A 26,338-nucleotide genomic window follows, 5' to 3' on the forward strand; every position below is an offset into this window, starting at 1 on the left:
GCCGACTGACGGTGAGAGCTGCAACATCAGCGAGGTTCCACAGAAACCGGCTAGGAGGAAAAGGATCCAGGGGAAAAAAGCCCAGGGGCGAAGGTTGGTCCGACGTCTACAGAAATCTGGCAAGTATAGGGGTTTGCATGAGATATTAAGGGAACGCCAGCGCTGGGAGGGACAAAAAAAAAAAAAAAGTTCCCAGGGAGGTAGAAAGGGGTTCTGTCTTGTGTTTCCTGACGCATGCCGTGAGTGGCCAGGTGCCCAGGCCAGGACAGTCCCCTCTATTAGGCAGGATGGGAGGGAAAAATTCAAAGAGCTCCACTCCCTTACAATGCATCTTAGATAATTTTGGCTCTTTTGCTAGCAGAGCCGTAGCAGGGAATCCAAGGGACCTAAGAGATTATAGGCTGAGAAATTTGTGTCAGGGAGAATGGCCAGATTTTGGTTTAGGTTGGCAAGTAGAAGGAACGTGGGATCTGAAACTGATCCGAACAGTGGAAGAATATTGTGCTGTGAATCATCCGAACCAGTGGGTCTATATTGCTACGTGGGAACGGGTAGTTAGAGAAGATCCAGGTTGGGTTCGACTGTGCAGGAATGGCAAATGTATGGTGGTGAAGAAGGAGGGGAAAAAGAAGGAAGTTTTCCAATCCAATGAGGAGGACTACCCAGATTTACAGTTGAGTGTACAGGCTAGACAACAGGAATTATTGCCGCCACCCTTGCCACCGCCCCCCCCACCCCAGGGAACAGCCCCCGGTGCACCTACACTAGGAACGAGACCCCCACCCTACTCTTCGGAGTCAACCGAAGCGGCCAAGAAACACTATCCTAGCCTAGAAAAATATCAGGAGGAAACAAAGGAAAAGAAGAAGTCACAACGGATGCCCAGTGATGCTTCTCCGGCACAAACTCGGAGACATGGAGCTCCGGTGTGGTCTGGTGATTCACCGACCGGACCGGCCCTCCAGATGCCCTTGAGAACGGTGCCTGTGATAAACAACAGGAATGAGATAGTTCAAGCATACCAGGTAGTGCCTTTCAGTAGTAGTGACATTTTGAATTGGAAAAATAATACTCCACCTTATAGTGAAGAACCCCAAGCTATGGCTAGGCTATTGGAAGGGATTATGGCAACCCATAATCCCACCTGGCAAGATTGCAGACAATTGTTGAATATGTTGTTCACATCAGAGGAGAGAAGAGCAGTGTTGAATAATGGGGTAGCCATAGCCCAGGTTGGTGCCCCACAAGATGGTGATGCAGCCGAGTGGGGAGCACAGAGGTTTCCTGTGGAAATAGATCCCCAATGGGACACCGCAGAAGAAGGACATTTGCAGAGACTGAAAGGATTCCAGCGTATATTGGTAGAAGCGGTAAAGAGGGGCCCGCTGCGACCCGTCAACATTGTAAAAATTCAGGGAGTGGTACAGGAAAAATCTGAGTCACCAACAGCCTTTTTGGAAAGGCTGGAGGCAGCATATAGAAAGTATAGCCCGTATAATTTGGAGGATGAAAACGGTAGGAGGGCGATTCAACAGTCTTTTATCAGTCAAGCGGCTCCTGACATCCGGAGAAAGATTCAAAAGCAACCAGGATTTCTAGGAAAGACTATGAATGAATTGTTGGCACTCGCAGATCAAGTTTATATGGCGAGGGACCAGGTAGAAGAAGAGAAGAAGGACAGGAAGAAGAAGCAGGAATACCAAGCATTAGTTACCATGATGGAACAAAGTGCAAGTGGACAGAGAGGAAGAGGAGGATATGCCAGAGGGGGACAAGGAGGAAGAAGGGGGCCCCCTCGGAGGTTAGGTCGAGACCAATGTGCTAAATGTAAGAAGTTTGGACACTGGAAAGGTGAATGCCCAGAAGGAAGAGAAGGAAGTCAGGAAGGACCGAGAGAAAGAGGAAGGCCTGAGAGAGGAAGAAACCCAGGAAGGGGAAGAGGACGTGGGAACTACGTACCTTTTCCTGCAAGAGAGGTGATAGCTGCAGCAGCTGTGATGGAAGAAGAATGGGAAGATATGGATGGAGGAGAGGAATGAGGAAGCCAGGCTCTTGTTTTGTTGGACCCCGGGGAGCCGATGGTCACACTTGAAATCGGGGACCAACAATTGGACTTTTTAGTGGACACAGGTGCCGAAAAATCAGTAGTAAATACAAAAATTAGTCCACCAACTCGGGAAACTACGAAAGTAATAGGGGTGTCTGGGAAGACCCAGAAGTGCCCCTTCCTTAAGGAACGCACCTGCAATCTGGCCGGACATCAGGTCAAGCATAAGATGTTATATCTCCCAGACTGCCCAGTCCCTTTATTGGGAAGGGACATTTTATCAAAATTACAAGCACAACTCCAGTTCATGAAGAATGGACAAGTGGAGCTATCATTTCCCATGGAAGAGGAATGGAGACTGTTTCAAGTTAGGATTTTTACTGAAGAAATACAATGGCCATGGCATGAGACTCCTTTAGTGTGGGCAGAAGATAATCCTCCAGGATTAGCTAAATATGTTCCACCGGTGGTGGTGGAAGTGAAAAGAGGAATGGGGCCCATATGCAAGCCACAGTATCCCGTCAGTCGAGAGGCAGTGCAGGGGATCAGAAAGCATCTAGAGCGACTTCTGCAGCATGGGATATTGGTACCATGCAGTTCCCCATGGAACACGCCCCTGCTCCCAATCAAGAAACCAGGAGGACAAGGAGAATATCGCCCAGTCCAAGATTTGCGGGCTGTAAATCAAGTCACCGTTCCCCTAACCCCGGTAGTGCCAAATCCATACATCATGATGAGTCTAGTACCAGCATTTGCCAAATGGTTTACTGTATTGGATTTAAAGGATGCATTCTTTTGCATTCGATTGGCCCCTGTATCCCAACCGATCTTTGCTTTCCAGTGGGAATCTCAGCAGTCAGGGCAAAGGACCCAGTATGTTTGGACACGCCTTCCTCAGGGGTTCCGGGACAGCCCGACCATTTTTGGTCAAGCCCTGGCCAAAGACTTACAGGATTTTGTAATACCTAAGGAAGAGGGAATTTGGCTTCAATATGCAGATGACCTGCTTATCGCTTGCCGGACACTAGGGGGCTGTAAAGAGCATACTTTGAGATTTCTCAAGACATTGGAAGAAAAGGGTTACAAAGTGTCAAAGAAAAAGGCCCAGTTGTGCTGTCCCACGGTGAAATATTTGGGGTTCCATCTGACCGAAGGAAAGAAGATGTTAGGAGCTGAAAGAAAGGAAGTTGTTTGTGCCATCCCCACTCCCAGCACCCGGCGACAGGTGCGGGAATTTTTGGGATCAGCAGGATATTGTAGACAGTGGATCCCCAACTACGCCGTGTTGGCTAAGCCACTGTACCAGGCTACGAGAGGTGGAAGAGAAGATCCATTTGAGTGGACAGAAGAATGTCAACAGGCATTTAAGGCATTAAAAGAAGCATTGATGTCATCTCCAGCATTAGGACTGCCCGATTTGGAAAAACCATTCACTCTGTTCGCTGCAGAGCGGGAAGGAACAGCGGTTGGAGTATTGACCCAACCACTAGGTTCATGGCAAAGGCCGATTGCCTACTTGTCAAAGCAATTGGACACAGTGGCTCGTGGATTGCCACCTTGCCTGAGGGCTGTGGCAGCATCAGTAGATTTAATCAAAGAAGCGAATAAATTGACCCTAGGACAGCCACTGACAGTTAAGGTGCCCCATAGCGTTAAGGCACTGTTAGACATTAAGGGACCGCGCTGGCTCACAAGTGAGAGGTTAATGAAATATGAGGGATTGTTGTGTGACAACCCACTGGTGACCCTGGAGACTTGCTCCACTCTGAATCCGGCCACCTTGCTCCCGACTCCAGGAGACACCACGATCCATCAGTGTGCCCAGGTGATGGATGAGGTATTCTCCAGTCGACCGGATTTGAAGGATGTGCCACTAACTAAGGTGGACGACACTCTGTTCACAGATGGAAGCTCCTTTATGGAAAATAATCAAAGACACTCAGGTTATGCGGTTGTTCGGTGGGGGGGAGAGACGCTGGAAGCAGAGTCACTGCCCCCGGGGACGTCTGCCCAGAAGGCCGAATTGATTGCCCTGACCCGAGCGTTGGAATTGTCAAGCGGAAAGCGGGTTAACGTCTACACAGACTCAAAATATGCCTTCACCACCCTCCACGCACATGGAGCACTGTACAAGGAGCGCGGGCTCCTCACGTCTGGAGGAAAGTGCGTGAAACATGCTGGAGAGATTGTGGATCTCCTGGAGGCGGTTTGGAAGCCAAGGCAGGTGGCTGTGATGCATTGTAAAGGGCACCAACGTGGAGACGATCCCGTAGTGCAAGGAAATAGGCAGGCTGATCTGGCAGCCAAAGAGGCAGCTAGGCTGCCCTATATTGAACATCAGGTAATGGCCCTACAGGTAGAATTAACTGAACATAACATTACATATACACCAGAGGAAGAAGAATGGGCCTTAAAGGAGAAGGGTCAGTGGTCAGGAGAACTCATAGTGATGCCAGACGCCCGTGTCTACGTCCCTAAGGACTTGGCATGGCACTTAGTCCAACACATGCACCAAAACACACATTTAGGAAAAATGGCATTGGCAAATCTGCTAGGACGACAGTTGTATATCGATGGATTACATAGCCTAACGGCAGCAGCAGCCCGAAGATGCTGGACATGTATCAAAAATAACCCCAGAGAAGGACCCCTCAAGCCACCAGGAGTCCAACATGTGGGTGGGGTACCCTTTGAAGCTTTAGTCACTGACTTTACAGAAATGCCCCCATACAAAGGATACAAATATTTACTGGTGTTCGTGGACACATACACAGGATGGGTGGAAGCTTACCCTACAAGAACTGAGAAGGCTGTAGAGGTGTCAAGAGCTCTAATGAAAGATGTTATTCCCAGATTTGGCATACCCTTAGAAATTGGATCAGATAATGGCCCCGCATATATTCAACAGGCTGTGCAAGGATTATGTAGAATTTTGGGCATAAAATGGAAATTACATTGTGCATATAGACCCCAATCTTCTGGAAAAGTGGAAAGAATGAATAGGACATTAAAGGCTCAGCTTGGGAAACTTTGCCAAGAGACAGGATTGCCGTGGACGGTGGTTTTGCCCATGGCATTATTAGGAATCAGATGTACACCACACAAACGGACAGGACTCTCCCCTTTTGAAAGACTCTATGGACGACCCCCTTTGAACTTGAAGGGAGCTTTAGAGACAGGAGCTGAGCAGCACCTCATAGGAGAGAAACAGACATTGGCCCAGGTTCAGGCTTTGGGCAGACAAATGCAGCAGTTAGAAAAATACATTTCTGAATTGAACCCACCATTCCCTACCACACCTCTACATTGTTTTTCACCAGGTGACGAGGTTCTGGTCAAGGATTGGAAGATTGAGCCATTGGGACCCAAGTGGCGAGGACCCTATGTTGTGCTCCTGTCTACCCCCACTGCAGTGAAGGTGAAGGAGATTAAGCCGTGGATACATTACACCCGTGTAAAACTAGCACCTGAGGAGTGGCGGACGGAGCGAGTTCCTGGTGAGGACCTGAGACTCAGGATCATCCGGCAACTCCCTAAGGGGTCAACAAGGCCATGAAGCTGATCCCTTCGGGTGCAACGGAGCGTCGGTGGTCAAGTATGTCGCAGCATGGCCCAACAAAGGCGCTCTCCGGGAGATGGTGGCTAGACATTTTGAGAGGAAAAAGTGGGAGACAAGCTATGAGGAGGGGAGGAAAGCGCACTGTGTTTGGTATATTATTTGTGCTGAGTTTTATTCTCTCTTTTGGAAAAAGAGCACATGGGAATTGGATAAAAGAACATGCCAATTATATGTTTGAGCAGCACGGGAAAGAGGTAGCATTAATATATGAACACCCCCTCACCGTAGGAGATTTTTCATTTCTTCCCGATTTAATTGATGAACCACAGATTGTGTTGGAGGGATTGTCCAAGGCTCAGGAGGGTCCACCTACCGTGTTTTCTAGCATACCGCAAAGGATAAATAAAACTCGGTTTCGACGGTTTAGATACCATACCTCCACCAGGGGTTTGTGCTTCTGTTGTGGAGGATCGGGAATATGGAATTCTGAGTGGAAACACTGGGGAACTAGGCAGGCGTTCTTTTCCCGATTAGGCAATTATTCCCATTGTCGAGACCGGTTCTATCTACATGGACGATTTAATACATCTTATGTCTCACGATTAAATCTAACCGCAACCGAGTGGGCTAGCATGTATCCAGATTATCCCACATTTAGTGTGAATGATTCTATTGAGGGCCTAAAATCTTATATGAACATACTGCAACAATTAACCCAACTGAGCCTAGGTAAAAGCCTCTGTCCGTTATGGCAAATTAGGGATCCAAATCTATGGTTTTTCTTTGATAAATGGGCCACAAATTATCACCCCGGCAACTACCAGTGTGTCGGTGTGGGTTATTTGACATTCCCAGTTCAGGTCTTACACAAAGGGCATCAGCGCCTGAAACGGGACATTGTGCAAACAGGCCCTCTAGGACCAGAATGCTCGGATGAGGTCATTATCAACAAGGCCCTGTCAGGTTCAGAAGCCTCCCGTGTAGGAGGAGGCCTGATCACAGGCTTGTTGACACTGGGTGCTTACCCAGGGATTGTAGCTCAAGCAAACCGTAGAAGTGTTCTAGGCCTGACTTGCCGCCTTGAAAAGTCCATAAATGCCACTGGTAAAATTTTCCGGGAAATCCAGTCTGAAGTAGAAGAAATCAGCCAGATGGCCCTACAGCATAAGTTGGCCCTTGACTACCTACTGGCGGCCAGGGGGGGCTTATGCGCCATGGTTAGAGGACGTTGTGTAGTGAAATTTCATAACTTGAATAATACTATTGAAGATGACATCGAGTCATTACAAAAGTTAATTTACAATAATGTCCAGGAGATAGAAGGTTGGTCTCCCTTCTCCTGGGTGACTAGCTGGTTACCCTCAATAGAATGGTTGAAGAACATATTGTTGGTAGGGATTTTAGGATTGTTCATTGTTCTCATAGTTATGTGTTGCACTCCAATAATGATGCAAATGTGTACTAGGTGTGTCACACAATCTTTACCTGAAAAAAAGATAGCCATACTCCAAGCCAAGCGGGATTGGATGGAACCATAATGCTTTGCTTCAGCTTTTGTACATGCGCTTCGCAAAAAGAAAATGGGGGAGTGAGGCGGGGGGGGGTTAAGGAACCCCAGGAAATACCATATATGGGCAGAGATGGCGACAGCTAGCGACCCGGGTGCATAAACTCACAGAAACATGTGACTTCTGGGAAATCATGTGTTTCTGAAGAAATGAAAGCTAAAGATAAACAAACAGAGCATGCGTACGCAGGCGCTCTGAAAGATTTGTGAGCACGGCACAAAAAGGGTGCAGCCGGCCTGCTAGTCAGCACCGATTGGGCAGCGTCACAACTCTAAGCCAATGAATTTGCTTGTGGGCGGGCATAACCCGAACCCTGTAGTGTGTATAAATGTTCACTCAGCATGCCACTGGTCGGTTCCCCTGGAGAAGCACTTACTTTGTGCTAGGGGGACCCCTAGTGGCCATTAGCGAAATAAAACTGCTTTCTGGGAAATTCCTTCAGTTGTCCGTCTTCAAATTCCTCCACTGCGCCAACAAGAACCGTAGCACGAAGGTTCCGCTACACTATCTCAGCAGCATTAGTGAGCCCAAGAGTAGAGAATGTGTGAACTGCATTACCGATACAATTTTCATATTCTCCATGTTCACTTCTGCAGGTTTGGGTACATTAATTAGTTATTCTTAGCACAAAGAGCAGCCTTCAGCAATCTAGAACTCTATAATGTGTTGGAATATAACATAACCTACTGTGCATGTTGACTTTGGAAAACTGGAAATGTAGGTGGCAATTTTGAGAAAGCTGCAGTAGAGAAAGAATGTAGTAACACTGGGAAAGTTTCCCCTCTTTATTTCTCTTTTCAAATACTTTACCCAGTGTCTTCAAAATACTTATGAGTATTAAAATGAAAGCTTTTTCTCAGCAACACTACAAATTTGCCTTGACTGACATATCTTTTTGAAGCACATTACACACATTTATTTGTCTTAGAAAGCCATCAGCATCACAATAATCCTATATTGTTAATCAGAATGGGAAAAATGGAATGGCTATCTAATATATTTTCCAAAAATATTCCAAACTGACTGAATAATTTTATGTCATTCCAAGGTTAGTAGCAGTGATCAAGGCCATCTAAGACTTGATCTGAACATTACTATATACCATAAAAAACAAACAATGCTTTCTGAATTCACAAGCCACCAGAACAGAAACATATTATAGCCTTCTTATTTTACAATACTGCTTGAATATATCCCTTTCACAAAAATCTGAAATGCTCCAACATCTAAAACTGTTTATTTGGGTGGCAGGGATAATGACAGCTTTGCTTTTTGATGGCTCAATGTAAAGTGTTCCATGCACAAAATTATTTCAAAATATTGTGTATAAAATTACCTTCAGACTATTTGTATAAGTTATATATGAAATAAATAAATGTAATGTTTAAAATTGGATCCCGTTTCCACCCCCACCCCCCAAACACATCCAGTTCTAAGCATTTCAGTTAAGGGATACACAACACGTATTATTATTTGATACACTGTTCTTCAGAAATTGTGCAAAACAAAGTACAATTTAGCCTATTTTTTCCTAGGAAACTCACACAAGCCATTTATGCATGATTTGGCTTGGCTGTTCTGTTTTGTTTGTTCTTCTTCCTTCTCTGTGCTGTTTGTAAATGCAGGTGTGTTTAATATTTACAGTATGGCCCCTATATCTGTGGGGCATACAATCTCAGAGTTTGCGTAGATGTGTGAAACTGTGGATAAAAGGGCTGGATATTCATGCAAAAGTCCAGGTCATCTAGGGAACCTAAGCAACAGCTTTTCAGTGCCAAAATATATGCTTTGTGCTGTGCTCTGTCTTGCCTTGCTAAATCATGGAGCTAGACAGAAACAAGGTAGATTTCCAGAAATAAATTCCAAAGTTCCCATTCTTAATGCCAACATTAGTCTGCTATATGAGTTTTCTAAATATTTGCCTTCTCCTGCTTCAACTGTGCCACCTTCATGGGTTTAAATGAGATGCTACTTTGCCATTATTTATAAAGGAGAACACCTACAGATGAAGATATCTCATCAAGTGACATCATGAAGGCTTGGCAAAATCGTAACTTCTGTTTTAGTCTATCCTTAACATGACGTATGGACAAATCAGGTGGTGTTTGCTCTAAAGAAAAATCTGCTGTAGCTCACGCCACGGATTCCAACCTGGTCACCTAAAACATCTAATTCTGCTATTCTACATAGGGGAGAGGGCCATTTGAAGTAAGAGTGGGAAGAGTATTTTGAGTGCAGGAGTAGAAGAACAGTATTGTATCTGGATGCTGCAGCTCTCACAGCAAGTTCTGAGACTATACTCCTAACACAAAGCAGATGTGTTCTGTTCACTTATTTTGGAACTAGCTGTGTCCGGTCACGTGTTGCTGTGGCTGTAGGAATGTTTTGTTGGGCAGAGAATTGGCCATCTGGAAGGACGTTGCCCGGGGGACGTTGCTCGGATGTTTTGATGTTTTTTACCATCCTTGTGAGAGGCTTTTTTCATGTCCCCGCATGGAGGTGGAGGTGATAGCAGGAGCTTATCTGCGGTCTTCTCAGGTTGGATTCGTGGGAAGAGAAAGCTAACCTTCAAGTCACATGGGTTTAACCTATTACACCACCGGGGGGTTCCATTGGGTCAGCTTACATCTCCCAAAAAAGGATTTCCCCAGGTAGTATGCAGCTAGGCTTTGAAGCTGCAAGGCTATTCAATGGTAATCAAGGTGACCAATTATATCATTGAAGACAAAAGTGGTTTCCTCCACCCTGGACATTATTGCACACAAGTATAAAACCCTACTTGCCTAGTTTTCAATAGACCTCATAATCTCTGGATACCTGACATAGATGTGAGCGAAACGTGATGAGAGAATCATAGGGCCAGTTTACATCTCCCCACAAAGGATTTCCCAGGCAGGATGCAGCCAGGCTTTGAAGCTGCAAGGGTATTCAATGCTAATCAAGTGGACCAATTACAACATTCAAGAAAAAAGTCCTTTCCTCCACCCTGGACATTACTGCAGATATATATAAACCCCATTTGCCTAGTTTCCAACACATTTCAGAACCTCTGGATACCTGACATAGATGTGGGCGAAACGTGAGGAGAGAATCATAGGGCCAGTTTACATCTCCCCACAAAGGATTTCCCAGGCAGGATGCAGCCAGGCTTTGAAGCTGCAAGGGTATTCAATGCTAATCAAGTGGACCAATTGCAACATTCAAGACAAAAGTCCTTTCCTGCACCCTGGACATTATTGCACATATATATAAATCCCAGTAGCATAGTTTCCAACACACTTCACAACCTCTGGATACCTGACATAGATGTGGACAAAACGTCAGGAGAGAATGCTTCTTGAACATGGCCAGGCAGCCTGGGAAATTCACCCCAAACCTGTGCTAGGAAAGTTGGCCAAGAGGAGAAAGGAAGGTTCAGAAGTGGAAAGGAGTGAAGAAGGAAGGAGGGAAAGGAAAGGCAAGAGGAAGAAGGCCCTTTTTGGCATTCTGATTGTGTTTTTTGTTTAATTGTATTGTCTTGGCCTTGAGACAGGGATTTTGGGGTTTTTTGCCAGTTTTCAAGGTTGGGGTATGTGTCGTTATGCTATTTAGTGCGTCACCGCGATGTCAGAACTCATTTATATATATAGAAGTTTTCCCATGTTCTCCCCCCTCCCTAATTATGGAAAGTGCTCACAGAAACTTTCCTTTGCTCATGAACATAAAGCTTTTACTCCTCTTCATATTAGAAAATGAACCAAATGGTGATAAAAATTCAAAATTTAGAAGCTGGTGTAGGCATTTGCATTGCAAATTTTTGATTTTTTTTTTTGCCTTATATAAAAATACCTCATTTTTGGTGGTTTATTATCTGTCATAAAATTAGGCCTGGGCACCTAGCAACAAAATGATGAACCAGGATCTCTTTTCTGCTAAGCATCAGTGTCAAAATTTGATTAGGCTATGAAATCAGAATGCATAAAGATGAACACTGCTATGCAAATCTGCTTTTGTTGTTACTGGTTATACCATGCCTTCATGACAACCACTAAGAAACTGGGAGAAAAACAAAATTGATAATCTTAGTAACCTGTTTAAATCCTTTATCAGATTTTATCCTTTATGAATCTCATAATTTTATTTATGCACACTACCAGTAGAGATTTCAGACTTGCTTTGCGTGTGTGCCAAATTTGGGTTTAATTAGCTTGTACTTCAAACATGTCAGCTACCACATACATTTTGTTGTGTCAGTCATACTGCTGTTATATAAATCTCAACGTTGTAGATTTTGTGGAGTCACATTTTCAATTGCCGCAAACATCTTTCATTTATTTTAAAATGGCTCAAAAACAAAGCAAAGCATGACATGAATGTTCAAGACAGTGTCAAAAATAGAGGCACATGTAAAAAGCAGTTTGGTATGTAATAAAAATCTAAAAAGCACACTATATATATATATATATATATATATATATATAAGCATCAAAATCAACATTTTTAAATAATACATGAAATATTTCTTAGAAAAAACCATCTACCCAAAGAAGTGGGGGGGGGGGGGGTCAGAGCAAGTCCAAATTAAGGTAAAGGTAAAGGTTTCCCCTGACGTTAAGTTCAGTTGTGTCCGACTCTGGGGGCTGGTGCTCATCTCCATTTCTAGGCCGAAGAACCGGCGTTGTCCGTAGACACCTCCAAGGTCATATGGCCAGCATGACTGCATGGAACGCCGCTACCTTCCCGCCAGAGCGGTTCCTATTGATCTACTCACATTTGCATGTTTTCGAACTGCTAGGTTGGCAGAAGCTGGAGCTAACAGCGGGCGCTTACTCCGCTCCCTGGGTTTGAACCTGGGACCTTTCGGTCTGCAAGTTCAGCAGCTCAGCGCTTTAACTCACTGAGCCACCGGAGGCTCCTGTCCAAACTAGCACTTCAAAAAATCTATTACAAAAGGAATGTAAAAGATTCCTTTTGAACTCCAGTTGTCACATACATCTCCCAGATGAAACCATGCAAATGTACTATCAATCATCTACAAATGATAATGGATGAGGAAACCTTCTCACGGGACTTACCACTGATGCAACCTTCAGAATCCCCCAACTCACGTGGATTACATGGTATCATCTCCACAGTCCTCCTCTCATACTACAAACCCTGCTCTCAGCCTTCCCTCCTTGGTTGCTCAGTGCAGTTGGTTTACTCACAGGTAAGCAAGATAAAGGTTTATTTGATGTTTGAACTTTTGTAGCAGCTCATTCTTTGGCAGCAACGGCACTACTGAACTCATCACCTCCAACTCCTAGGTGACAGGACCGAAGGCTGGCAGCAGCAATGGCTCCAGAGCAGTCCTGAAGTATCACAAGAAGTCCAAGAACAAGAGAAGAGTTGTGCCACAGAGGCCCCCATCCTGTCCATTAGTGGTGATATTTGCTTGTATTATTTTATCTTTTATCTGGGTATCATGATGTTATATTGTATTATTGTGTTTTAATCTGTTTATCTTACTTGACTGTTGTGGTGGTACTGTTTATTTAGTTATTTACAGTATACATGTTTTAACTTGCCATACTTTGTTCGTTTTTGAGCTTGGCCCCATGTTAGCCGCCTCGAGTACCTTCGGGGAGATGCGGGTGGGATAGAAAAATTATTATTGTTGTTGTTGTTTTTGTTGTTGTTATTATTATTATTATTATTAGCAACAAGTGAGATGAGGGAGCAGCCTGAGCAAAGGGGAGGGAAGAGTGATCTTCCATCTGCTTACCAATGAGCAAGCTGCCACCTCTCTGCTCTGAGCAGCCCAGAAGGTGCAACACAAAGATTGTGGTGCAGGAACAGGTCCATCGGGTGACACCACTATCTGTTTCTACTCAGAGAAGAAATTGGTTATTTTTTATATAAGTGTTAATACTTTACCATAATTGTCATAACAAACAATGACCCACTTCTCTAAGTAGAGTAGATACTCTTTCTGGCAAGGAAGAACAAACTTACTGCCATCCCCATCATTTTCACAGTCCGGATTATCCATCTATAGGTGATCACTCATGGCCCAGATTAATATTGTACGTTAAATGGACCCATGGAAAAATAACTAAAAGTTTTAGCGCATACACAATATTCACATTAATCTGCTGTGGTACAAATATGAAAAGGGGGTGGGAAGAGGAATCTAGCATCGTGTCTAAGACAACTATGATAGCATAAGCTATCATGGATATCAGTCTGCTTCCACAGATGCATTGTTTTTAAGCAAAATTATATAGTTGTGGAAATGGGGAAGAATATAAGAGGATACAGAAAGATGCATAGTATGACTCTTACAATACATTTTCAAATAATAATAATAATAATACTTTATTTATAACCCGCCCTCTCCCCCCCCCCCCCCGGGGGGGATTCAGGGCAGTTAAAGAGCTGTGTGAAGTGACAGAGGCCTTTCAAATGTTATTCAAATGTTAAAGTTATTTAATACAAATTGTATGTCTGATCTCTAATATGATTCATTGAATTAATTAGTATATACTAGCTTCCCTTGTTTTATATACTAATATGAAGTTTTTCAATATTGCCATATAGCAAGCATGCAACATTTAATCTAGAACAGACTGAATCTATGTTTCTGAGAGGAAAATAGGAGAAAGCTTTAAAAATCATCTGGCATGTTGTAACATCTTGTTATGAGATCAAAAATTAGAGTAAGGAAAACCCATGTTTCAGGATGCAGCCCTATCATTGCACGTCAGGAAGAAAACTTGGCCATATGAAATGCCTCCCCTTCTTACTCTGAACATGAAAGCAACTGCGTAATGGTGGAAGGGTGATACCAGGCACAGAAGGAAATACTTTGACCAACATAACCGGAAAAATATGTTTTTCTTAAGATGTACTTCTGGTAATTATGGCATATCCGTCTTGTTTTGTCTTCAGTTTTAATCATGTCAGTGTGGAAAGATTGTGTCATTTCATAGCCCTAGAAATGAGCAGATATACAATGCCTCAAATTCAGGCAAGTTCTCCCTACAGTGCCATGGAGAATAAAAATCATGGCTTTAGCTTGCAACTTCCCACGCATGTCAAGTCCTTCTTCCATTCTGTAGTCACTTTAATTATAAAGTATGATGGCATTCAAATCAAGCAGCTATACTTGAATAATAAAAGACAGTCTGCAAACCTTCCTCAGTCTATGATTTGTAGGTTCATGTTAATACAGAGAATCTAATTTGGATTTCTATCTTCAGTGCAACTTGGAAAAGGAATCATCATATACACTGGATCACTATGTGAGCTCACGGATCTCCTAATCAAGATAATAGCTTCAATACCAGAAATCTTGTTCAATCCATTGACTACAGTGTGAAATATACCATCACGAAAAAATCTACCAGTAGGTATATGCAAAAGCTAATTCAAACATTTAGAAAAATGACTAATTGTAGCTTTTACAGAGATTTTTCACATAATTTGTATAGAGAAATACATGCTCAAATAGACTGCCTTTTAAGTAAATACATTATTTTACGTAAAACACACCTGTAAGAAAGCTTCTAGCATGCTATTCCCCAGCATTGTTAGCTTTCTGTGCACAGAATGTGATACATGCACCAGATAGTCTAACATCCTGGTGCCCTAAGTTCCAGTGTATGAGAAGGGAAAACAGTTTCTGCCCATCTTTTGATAACTCACTTGGATATCGTACTATTGTATATCTTTTTTAAATATTTTAATATTAGTAGTATTTTAAAAAAAACACATGGTAGTACTTGTAGTAGTTCTTTGGATTATGGCCCAAACAGATGGTTTGACTATTTGTAAGATGGAAAGAATCACACACGTTGCTTAAAAATGGTGCACACATTCCTAATGTAGAATTGGAAATTGTAATGGGATTACATCTTGAAAGGTCATCTAGTGTAATCCCTTCTAATGCAGGAAATATACAGATAAAGGATGCTAAAAAATGGCCATCCAAACCTTTAATAAGAGGGAGTCACAACAAAGGTTGGATAGCCATTTGTCAGGCTATTTGCTTCTATCTTCTAAACCCACTAAAACAACCATCTTGATGTTCTAGCTGAGAACAGAATCCCACACTAAGTACACACACACAGAGAGATATCAGTGTGTGCACATGAGAAGGCACATGAACACTTAGACACAAGTCACAAGTCATGCAATAATAAGATTTCTTGCTGCTCAGGAGTCAGAATCAACAGCCCATTTCAATAAGTCAATGCCAGCTCCCCAATATTTGTTCTAGCGGCATCTGCTAACACCAACATTTACTCAATAAGGGCAATAGTTGTAGAAAAACATGGCATGAGGTTTATTAGCATTGACTGTTGATTTAGCATTCATGTTTTACTGCTACATTTTAATTTAAAATGGTAAAAATTGGATCAAGGTAAAGGTGCTATCATATTCATCATATAAATAATGTCTGATAAGTTGGTAGTAGTTTGCACAAGATGTTTGCTTTGATATGTCAGACTGAGATAACATGTCAGTACAACAGAAAGACGATATTGCCAAAAACAGGAAATGTTTAAGGTAAAACTGACAATGTCATGCCATAATAGAAATTATACACATTAAGATACACGAAAGCACACAGAGAACTTTAGAGATGGTATTAGGAAAATATTAATTCAGTATCATAGATCTCATAGCCTATCTCAGCATTTTAGGATCTGATAGCATACTATCAAAAGATAAGAAATGAACAGTTTCCCAACAAAGATACATACAACTTTAACAATGTTATAAGTAGCTACATTATGTTCATTTTTACTCCTGAGTAAGTATAGTGATCATCACTCTGGATCACTACTCTACTGTGTAAAAGGGGATAAAGGAGGATGAGGAGACTTTAAGTCTGCATCCACAGAAGCAGTTCTACTGTGGATCAATGGTGACTCCTTGAACAATTGGGATCTTTTGTAATACCAAATTTATTACACAATACAAACCGTAAACAGAGAACCCCAAATACATGATGGTATTGCAGCAGGGGAAAAGGGGTTAAATCCCCCTATTCTCCATAAAATTAAAACTTGTGCGCCAGTTGCACCTGTACCTTGGGAAGTCAGACTTGGCCACGGTGGTCCACGCTCTTGTTACATCCCATATAGATTGCTGCAATGCGCTCTGCGTGGGGTTGCCTTTGAAGACTGTTCAGAAACTTCAATTGGTCCAACGGGCAGTAGCCAGACTGCTCACCAGAGGAGCGTACAGGGAGCTCCACTGGCTGCCAGTCTGCTACTGAGCACAATGCAAAGTGCTGGCTTTAGCCTATAAAGCCTTAAACAGTTGCGACCCAGCTTACCACTCCGAATGTATCTTCCCCCATGAACCACCTCAGCAATTAAGATTGTCTGGGGAGGCCCTGTTCTCAGTCCCACCTACTTCGCAAGTGTGATTGGCGGGGACAAGAGACATAGCCTTCTCAGTGATAGCCCCTCGGCTGTGGAACTCCCTCCCTGGTGACATTAGATCAGCCCCCTCCCTCCTAGCCTTCAGAAGAAAAGTAAAAACCTGGCTCTGGGATCAGGCTTTCAGAAAATAGCACGTACAATAATAGATTTGGAAGATGTGCAATGACTATGGAATGGCCTTGGACTACGATTTTTGGATGGCATGATTTTAATATTGAATGTAATGTTTTAAATGTTTAACTTGTATTAATTTTAATTGAATTTATTTTTAAGGTTAATGTTTTGTATGTGTTTTAAGGCATTGAATAATTGCCATATGTAAGCCATCTTGCGTCCCCCTCAGGGTAGAGAAAGGCGGGGTATAAATAGGGCAAATAAATAAATAAATACTAGAGTCTCACTTTGGACTACCAGGCCTGATTGCACCCTAAAGTAAAAATAACCAAACAATAAAAATTACTAATAATGCCTGTCTTTGTTGGTATTCACACCGAAGCTATTCAGATTTTTTGGACTATAATTCCCAGCATAATTTATCACTAACAATGGAAATAGCAATCCAGCAATTTACATTTTTACTGGTCTTCATGTAGGAAAAAATGCTGGTGTATTAGGCAGCCCTTAGTCATAGGGGCTATAATAAGCAGTCTCTCCTTCTGTTCTCTTTTTCCCCTTCAAGAGGTTCTTTGGGAGCAAAAAGTCAGCTGAAACAGTTGTCACTGAAAGAATAAGTGACAGCTTACATCTCTGACTTGACGAGTGGATCTTCGCCATTAGAAGCAACACAAAGCAATGGATTCTCTAGGGCAGGGATGAGCAAATGTCAGGGGCCCAGGAACCATTTCTCCAGCTATAGGACTCTCAAGGGATCAAACCAATCCCTCCAGATGAAAGATTTAAAAGGTCAGTTCCAGTTTTAAAAGCAAAACTACTTCTGTTTTCCAGAACCTGAATATTTTGCTAAACAAAATACCTTGCTTCAGATAAACTTTTTTTTGTTTTGTGTAAGGATTTGTTTTAAAATACAGGTATTTTCCCCCATCCATGGCATCCATGGCAGTATCATTCCCACTCCTGCCACTGCAGATCATGGTTTACCATAACTTAGAAAACAGATCATGCAGGACATAAGATTGCTATATCCCCAGCACACTGAACCGTAATCATTATTGCTTGTGGCTATATACTCAGAACATTTTTGATTCCCCTTGCATTAAACCAAACTCACAATAGACATACACAAAAGACACACATTCAAATATAATCATAATACATAATGTGACTCACTGCTGTGTGGATAATGATGGAGACTGCTCAGAAGCTGTTTTTCACTGAGTCAGACAATTGGTCTGTCTGGCTCAGTATTGTCTACATTCAGTACAAGGGTTTCAGATGGAAGCATTTCATGGCTTTAAAGATGCCAGGGGCTGAACCTAGGACTCAGTGTATCCAGACTATATACTGTACCTCTGGATTATGACTGTTCCCCCAAAAGCTATATACAATGCTCAGAGAAATTAACTTTTTAAGCTATAACTCTCAGAATCTGGCAGCTAGCATAGATTTCTGGAATATGCATCCAGAAAGGCAAATTTCCCAATTGATGTGAATGAAATATGCCTGCCTTAAACACGGATCTAATATTTAACTCCCTTTACAACTTGTGTTTCTATAATGTAAAATCTTTCAAAATTAAATACCAAGCTGTTTGTTGTCATGCCTTGAGAAAATCCATTGAAATTAATGAGTCTAAACTGCAGAAAACTGTTTGGCAACATAAATTAGAGGTATGGGTCCCCTAATGTGACTTAAGGCTATTGCAGGTAGGAGGATTAAAGCTTAAGATCTATGATTGATTTTAGAGTAAAGGGGAAGAAAAAGTGTAGCTTTAAAGTAAGGTGTGCTTTGGCTCTAAACTCAGTCCAATCCATCATGCACAGAGGATTACACATTGATAAAGCAATGCAATAGAAAGAAAACAGATAAACCAATGCATCACCACATACCTTTGCTCCATGAGAAAAAAACAGGTCTATGCTCTTGATGTATTGCAGCCCTCAAATAAAGTACTCCAGATCACACACACAGAGGGTCCAACAGGAACAATTTAGCAGATCACATCAAAAACAGTGAGGCTTTTTAAGGCGACACATGTCTCTTAAGACGAAGTGCTTACAAAGTAGAAGACGGTTCAGATCACAAGCTGTAAATTAAATCATACACACAGATACACATCAGGAAAAGAAAAAAATACAGCTGCAGCTAACATTGTCTCTTAGTATGAAAGCAGCCAAAGGAATTTGTCTTGTGGCTCAAATAGCCTTAACCCTATTAGCAGAGTCAGTTTTACTTACAGTACAATAAGCTTCATTTGATTCAATTACTTGGAGGAGACTCTAAGCATGAAAGGAGACCGCAATGTAACATCCACTCATTCAGAGGTACTTTGCTACATTTTAAAAAAATGGTACAGGGCTTGGGACTATTATTAGAAATATCTGGTTGCTAAGGAAGGCTTTGGAAATGACATGCATCAGCCAGAAAGCAAAATCTGATTTGCAAGAGAACTTGTGGGGGTGGAAATGTTTAAAATTTAGGTCGGGGGAACATAACTGTCTAATCATGTCCTGCAATTATAGAGGTACATCAGGAGAACTGAAGAACAGCCACAGACTAGCTTCACAGCAGATAATTTAGCAAACATGTCAAGTAAATACACTACACATGATCATCCTTTCGGGGCAAAAATAAAAGCTGGCCTTGCAAACAACCAAACACCATGTCTAAATGAAGCTGTTTGCTTTGTTCCCCTAAACTTTCAGTATACACAATTAATTGAGGGAAGCACTAGCAGGTTTTACCACTGTTGTCTCTCCTGTGCAACAATCCTGTGCTGTCTGTTTAGAATTAATGAGTTCAATGAAGGTAAAATTTCACAATGTTGGCCTTATGCACAATTTTTCAGTAGAAGAATCCTACTGAACTTAATTGAGATTTCTTCTGAATAGATACATGCACAGAACATGAAAAGTGTTCACAGTCCTTATGTCTATCCCAAAAGTAAGCAAAATATTCCAACCACCAATAACTGGTTAATCTAGGTTCAGTTACTGAACAAGTTTTAGAGAAATATATTCTGATGACTAGTTTGAAGCTGTCATAACATGAAACCTATACGCTCTTCTATTTCTCATTTACTTGTCTGAGACAGCAGTATTTTTTCCTTTCATATTTTGTCCAAGAATTGTGCTTTGTTTCTCCATTAGAAGCACACACATTAATAAACCCAACCACTTTGCATTTTGTTCACAGTGAAACCCATTGATGTTATTAATATCTTCAGCAGAAAAGTCATGGCCATCTGCTGAACCAAAACAGTTATGTTCCATTTGCGTCTCAGAACATCTTCCATTTTGATGTATCTAAGGTAAAATGTTAAGAAAGTATGCATGTCAAATTTTAGAAACTGTCAAAACTATTCTTTCTGAATGAGTGTCTTTTGTGGTATTAGGAAGAAGTAATTAAAAGAATAGTTCTCCCGTGCCCAACAGTAAAAAAGATTCAATTATCCACTAAGCGACTGGGGATAAGAGAGTCATATAACTTTTTCAGTTTCTCCATGGTAACATTACACAGCCAGTGTGTAGTAAAGGTTAGAAAGTATAAAGTATGTCTCACCGACAAGTTAAAACAGAGGTCCATGGGATCTCTTCAATTAAAAAAGGTTAAACAGAACAGTAGTACAGCCCATATGTACATGAGAAAAAGAAATGCTTAGATGGTCTTTACATTTTAAAAAGTAAAGTTTGCACTATAGGATTCTGTAAAATTTATCCATAGTTCTTGGCTTTGGTGAACAGAAAAATACAAGTCATGCCACAGATTCTTAGTCAAATTGACATCGTGGTCTTGAAGGGAATTTTTCCAGGTCATTGTTTGGAAACCATGCTAGAATTACCTTGGTTTTGTCTTTAGGATCACTATGCTGCTAGGTGAACTTCTCCCCAATCCCAAATTTCCCGCAGATTGGAGTAGGTTTATTATTATTTATTTTATTTATTACATCATTTCTACCCCGCCCTTCTCACCCCTCAGGGGACTCAAGAGGGAGGGAGACTATCTAATTTCATTTGGGAGGGCGTTCCATGGGCGGGGGGTCACCACTGAAAAGGCCCTGTCATAGTTTTCTTCTACTGTTCCCAGCATGCTGAACAAAATCCCTTGTAATCTTTCCAAGATGGGTTTTTTGCACAGATGGCATTAGACCCCTCATGCTTGCACCCAGACAAGGGAGTTCTGGTTTGGTCTCAGCACTGCTTAAGGACTTGGCATTGATTAAAGATCAGCTTTTCAGCGACTCCAAAGTCATCAAACCTATCCCAGTTATAAAAGATGCTAATGTAGCATTATTCTCACCAATGCTTTCTGCCAAGAAGCCCCTAGAACAGTGGTTCTCAACCTGTGGATCCCCAGGTGTTCTGGCCTACAACTCCCAGAAATCCCAGTCAGTTTACCAGCTGTTAGGATTTCTGGGTGTTGAAGGACAACATATCTGGGGAACCACAGGTTGAGAAACACTGCTCTAGAAGAAGAACTTATTAACTCCTTCACTCCTCTCTCAGTCTCAGAACAGGCTGATATTGTCAAAAGACTCAATGTGTCTTCAGAGAAATCATGTTGGCAATTTGGAATACAGCCATGCACCTAACAGGGTTGGTTTCCCTAGTGCCCCAGGCTATATACAATAAGATCTTGAAAAATCCTCCAAAAACCTCTATAACAGCTTTCAAGGAGAAGCTTTCAGTCTCCTCCAGTACCACAGATCTACCCCCAAGCAACAGACTCTCCATTTCAGAGACTTTACCCCAGAACACTCCGAAGATATGTTCCACTCCAGGAAGGAGTATTCCCGCTTGGGAAGGTCTGCAAAACACCAGGTCACCATAGATTTGGGTGCAGCCCCCAATCTACAGGCTAGTAGCTATACGACAATGCATAACCAATGTGATTTCATTGATGATTTCATTCTGGATCATATTACATAGTTGGACTGACAGAATGCCCCACATTCCCCACCTCAAATTTGCTGGCCTCAAGCACCCCAAGTCAACAGGCCTGGGAATACCATTCAACTCTTGCCTTGGAGTCCTGGAATGCTACAGAATGGAGAAACGGAGCTCCCAGTGGGGACCCGGCCAACTTCTTGACATTTGATACTGCAGCCTTCCAGGAAACATGGCTCACCACTACAGTTGGGCAGTAAAATCTACCAAAATGTGTATCCCGGTCTAGACCAGAAAGAAAAGACAAGAAGGGGGGGGGGGGCTTCTGTGGCTTTAAGTGGGCTGTTACCCCAAGGAAGGGAGGGGGACCACAGCCACCAGGCAGCAGCTATCCCAGTTACACAGGGGAGAGGAAGACACGGAAACGGGGGAAAGGCATATCGCCCAGTGGGCAGAGTTAACAACAGGGTGCTAGTGAACCCCAAACTGTCCACCATCTCAAATAATCTGGATAGCCTTGGTAGCACTCCCCCTGGGCTGAAAATGCTGCAACTTAATGCCAGGTCAGTAAATGGCAAAACAACTGCCATTCAGGACTAGTGAGATGGGGACTAGAGCAACAGTGGCAGAGAACTCAGAGTGATTCCAACTGAAAACAAGCAAAGTTGTACCTGAAGATCTATGGTGGGACAATAAAAGCAGCAAAAAAGAGTATATTATACAAATACTATTGCTGCAACACAAAATCGTCCAGCAGAGCTGTTTCGGGTACTTAGAAGTCTAATCCAACCTGGTCCAAAAGAGAATGTTGACCATACAGCAGCACACTGTGAGAAGCTTTCCCACCATTTTGCAGATAAGATCACTTGGATTAGCTCTGACCTAAGACACCACAGCTCCGGTGGATGTAACCTTGACACCTGCTTGTCCTATGTTGATGGATACCTTTCAATTTGTACAGCCTGACCATGTGGATAGGATTCATGGAGAGGCGAGAGCTACCACATGTGCTCTAGACCCTTGCCCTTCCTGGCTCATAAAACGGGCCAGAGGGGGATTGGTGGAGTGGGTCAGGGAAGTGATTAATGCCTCCCTACATCAGGGCAGGATCCCTGCAGGTGTGTGTCCCTGTTGGCTCTCCTGGACCTTTCAGTGGCTTTCAATACCATTGACCATGGTATCCTTCTGGGACACCTTTCTGGGATAGGGCTTGGAGGAACTGTTCTTCGGTGGCTCCATTCTTTCCTGGAGGGACATTCTCAGAAGGTGGTGCTGGGGGACTTCTGTTGTGACTCCTTTGCCATTGGCCTGTGGGGTCCCCCAGGGCTCTGTGCTGTCCCCCATGCTGTTCAACATATACATGAAATCACTGGGAGAGGTCATCCAGAGTTTGGAGGATTAACACCCAACTCTGTCCAGGGTTAACACCCAACTCTATCACTCCTTTTCACCTAATTCCAAGGAAGTGGTTCCTGTACTAATCCAATGCTTGGCAGCTGTAATGGTACTGGATGAGGGCAAACAAACTGAAGCTTAATCCAGACAAGACATAGGTGCTCCTAGTCAGTCATAAGACAGATCTGGGAATAGGGACCCAGCTTGTGTTAGATGGGGTTACATTTCCCCTGAAAATGCAGGTTCGCAGTTTGGGAATACTCCTGGATTCGGCTCTGAACCTGGAGACCCAGGTATCAGCAGTGACCAGGAGTGTTTTGGCATAGTCAAAGCTAGTGTGTCAACTGCACCCATTCCTGGAGAAGTCAGTTCTAGCCATGGTGGTACATGCCTTGGTTACATCCCAGTTGGACTACTGTAATGCACCCTACATGGGGCAGCCTTTGAAAAGTGCTCGGAAACTTCAGTTGGTCCAAAGAGTAACAACCAGACTGCTACCTGGGGCTGGCTACAGGGAGCATACAACTCCACTGGCTACCAACACGTTTCCAGGCACAATTTAAAGTGCAGGTTTTGACCTACAAAGCCCTATATGGCTCTCGTCCAGGTTATCTGAAGGACCGCATCTCTTTCTATGAACCTGGGAGACATCTACGATGTACTTGGGAGGGCCTTCTCTCGGTCACACCACCCATTCAAGCACACTTGGTGGCAACATGGGAAAGGGCCTTTTTGGTGGCTGCTCCCAGGCTGTGGAACTCCCTCCCAAGAGAAACCAGAATAAACTCAAGACCTTTCTCTGCCAACAGACTTTTGGGTAAGGAAAAGAGGAGGCTCTGGAGAAGGTGAGTAGGATTGGGGGGGATATGAGTTTTAAAAGCCATTTTAATATATTTGATGTATCTTAATTCTATTTTTACCACACTGTTATTATTTAATTGTTTTTTAGCTTTTGTACTGCTCTTTTTAAATTGTTTGGTGTGGATACATGTTAGCCACCTTAAGTCCGCATGGGGAGAAAGGCGGGATATAAATGATGATGATGATGATGATGATGATGATACAATCACCTATTGCCTGATATTGTGCTCCAGCAATGTGATGCGGCTGCTAAGGAAGCCAACGGGATTTTGGCCTGCATCAATAGGGGTATAGTGTCTAGATCCAGGGAAGTCATGCTACCCCGCTATTCTGCCTTGGTCAGACCACACCTGGAATACTGTGTCCAATTCTGGGCACCTCAATTGGAGATGTTGACAAACTGGAAAACGTCCACAGGAGGGCAACTAAAATGATCAAAGGTCTGGAGAACAAGCCCCATGAGCAGTGGCTTAAAGAACTGGGCATGTTTAGCCTGCAGAAGAGAAGGCTAAGAGGAGACATGATAGCCATGTACAAATATGTGAGGGGAAGTCATAGGGAGGAGGGAGCAAGCTCGTTTTCTGCTGTCCTGCAGACTAGGACGCGGAACAATGGCTTCAAACTACAGGAAAGGAGATTCCACCTGAACATCAGGAAGAACTTCCTCACTGTGAGGGCTGTTCGGCAGTGGAACCGAACCCGGACTGTGGCGGAGGCTCCTTCTTTGGAGGCTTTTAAACAGAGGCTGGATGGCCATCTGTCGGGGGTGCTTTGAATGCGATTTCCTGCTTCTTGGCAGGGGGTTGGACTGGATGGCCCATGAGGTCTCTTCCAACTCTACTATTCTATGATTCTATGATTCTATGATTCTCAGCAAGTAATGCTGTACCTCAGTGAAGACTGAGACCCCTTCCACACAGCTGAATAAAATCCCACGTTTTCTGCTTTGAACTGGAATATATGGCCATATGGACTCAGATAACCCAGTTCAAAACAGATATTGTGGGATTTTCTGCCTTGATACTCTGGGTTATATGGCTGTGTGGAAGGGCCCTAGGAAGCAGGGCTGTAAGCAAGGAGGGGGGTTAGGGGTTCAACCCCCCACCTAAATTTTTCAGATTTTAAAAAAAACCTGGTTTGCTCATGTATTTTAACTGATTAACCAAATCCCCATGAGTGTCCACTGAAGCTTATTGATGGAGCCTGATATCTAAATTATTTTGTGTTATGGAACTACTTTTCATGATAAGCAAAAAAAAAAAAAGTTTACCCCCCCCCCCCCATTTTCTGGCTATGTTCCTGCTAGGAAGTATTTACTGAGGTACAGCATTACTTGCTGAGAAACTGTGTTCAGTTCTCCACTACATATTATTGGTGGGAATACAAGAGAGTGTCTTCTCAGTGGTGGTTGTATTGTTTTAAACTGAACTCTTTTCATAGCATTTTAATCTTTTAATTGCATTGTATTATTTAAACTAGATACTCAAAGCATTTTAATACTGTAACTATTTTAAATTGATGTTGATATATTGTATGTTTATTGAGTTTTTAAACTGTAAGACACCTTGAATCCTAATTTTGGGAGGACGGCAGAATATAAATAAATAGTGCTGTTATTCCCATAACATAATGCTGCCCCCATTATGCTTCATCATGTTCTCAGGGCAATTAACATTCTTAACTGGGCACCACTCATAATGTTCTTCAGTAAAACCACAAGGCTCAGTTTAGATTTCATCAGATCAGAAAATGTTTTTCCCATATATGTTTTCCCACCTGCCTTTCCATAACCTCAAAACAGGCATTTGATATGGTTTCATTTCAGCAGATAATTTGTCTTCCATACAAGACAGGCTTTGGGGCTATCCAATGAATAATTCTCCTATGGCTCTTTTCTCAACTGCAGACCCATCCAGCTCCTTCAGCGTTACCACTGGCCTCTTGGATACTTCTCTAACGCCCCTTCTACACTGTCATATAAAAGCCAGATTATCTGCTTTGAAGTGGATTATATGGCAGTGTAGACTCATATAATCCAGTTCAAAGCAGATAATATGGATTATCTGCTTTGATAATCTGGATTATATGGAAGTGTAGAAAGGGCCTAACACTCTCCCACCCACTGAGCTTTGTTATACAGCCCTCTCTAAGAAAAGTTATAATTAAGCCATTAAGTTCATTCTCTTTTGTAAGCACGTGTTTAGTGGTATTTCAAAAGATATTCAAAATTGATAAGCAACCCTGACTAGTGCTTCTGTGTATTTTTATCTCAGGTTTGTTTTGATAGGCTCTTCATCTTCTTGATACTATTTGTAAAATATGGTCTCCAGCAAACTCCGAGGTCTTCTAGAAAAACATATATGTAATCTGAGATCATGTAAAACTGGAGTTGCACACAGGTGGACTCAAAACTTTATATGACTTCTGAAAGCGGCAAACTGCACTAGACTCATTTAGGTATATATATATCAAGCAAAGGTGAATATTTCTGC

General features: G+C 42.7%; 1 protein-coding gene across 9 annotated transcripts in view; it reads right to left on the reverse strand.

Annotated features, from left to right (window-relative positions):
• The window catches only part of tiam1 (TIAM Rac1 associated GEF 1), a 289,209-nt gene that overhangs the window by 186,695 nt on the left and 76,176 nt on the right, over nt 1-26,338 (reverse strand). For 5 of the 9 annotated variants that reach the window (XM_008107611.3, XM_008107610.3, XM_008107614.3 and 2 more), the window contains one exon: nt 18,594-18,790. The exons of 3 other annotated variants lie outside the window; for them this stretch is intronic. The gene's annotated coding sequence lies outside the window, so the exon portion shown is untranslated. Of the gene's footprint in view, nt 1-18,593; nt 18,791-18,941; nt 19,277-26,338 lie in introns of those variants that run through there. One more of the 9 variants, XM_062975046.1, reaches the window with a different exon arrangement.

This window comes from Anolis carolinensis, chromosome 3 (genome assembly GCF_035594765.1).
Source record: "Anolis carolinensis isolate JA03-04 chromosome 3, rAnoCar3.1.pri, whole genome shotgun sequence".
In the NCBI taxonomy this organism is placed as follows: domain Eukaryota; kingdom Metazoa; phylum Chordata; class Lepidosauria; order Squamata; family Dactyloidae; genus Anolis; species Anolis carolinensis.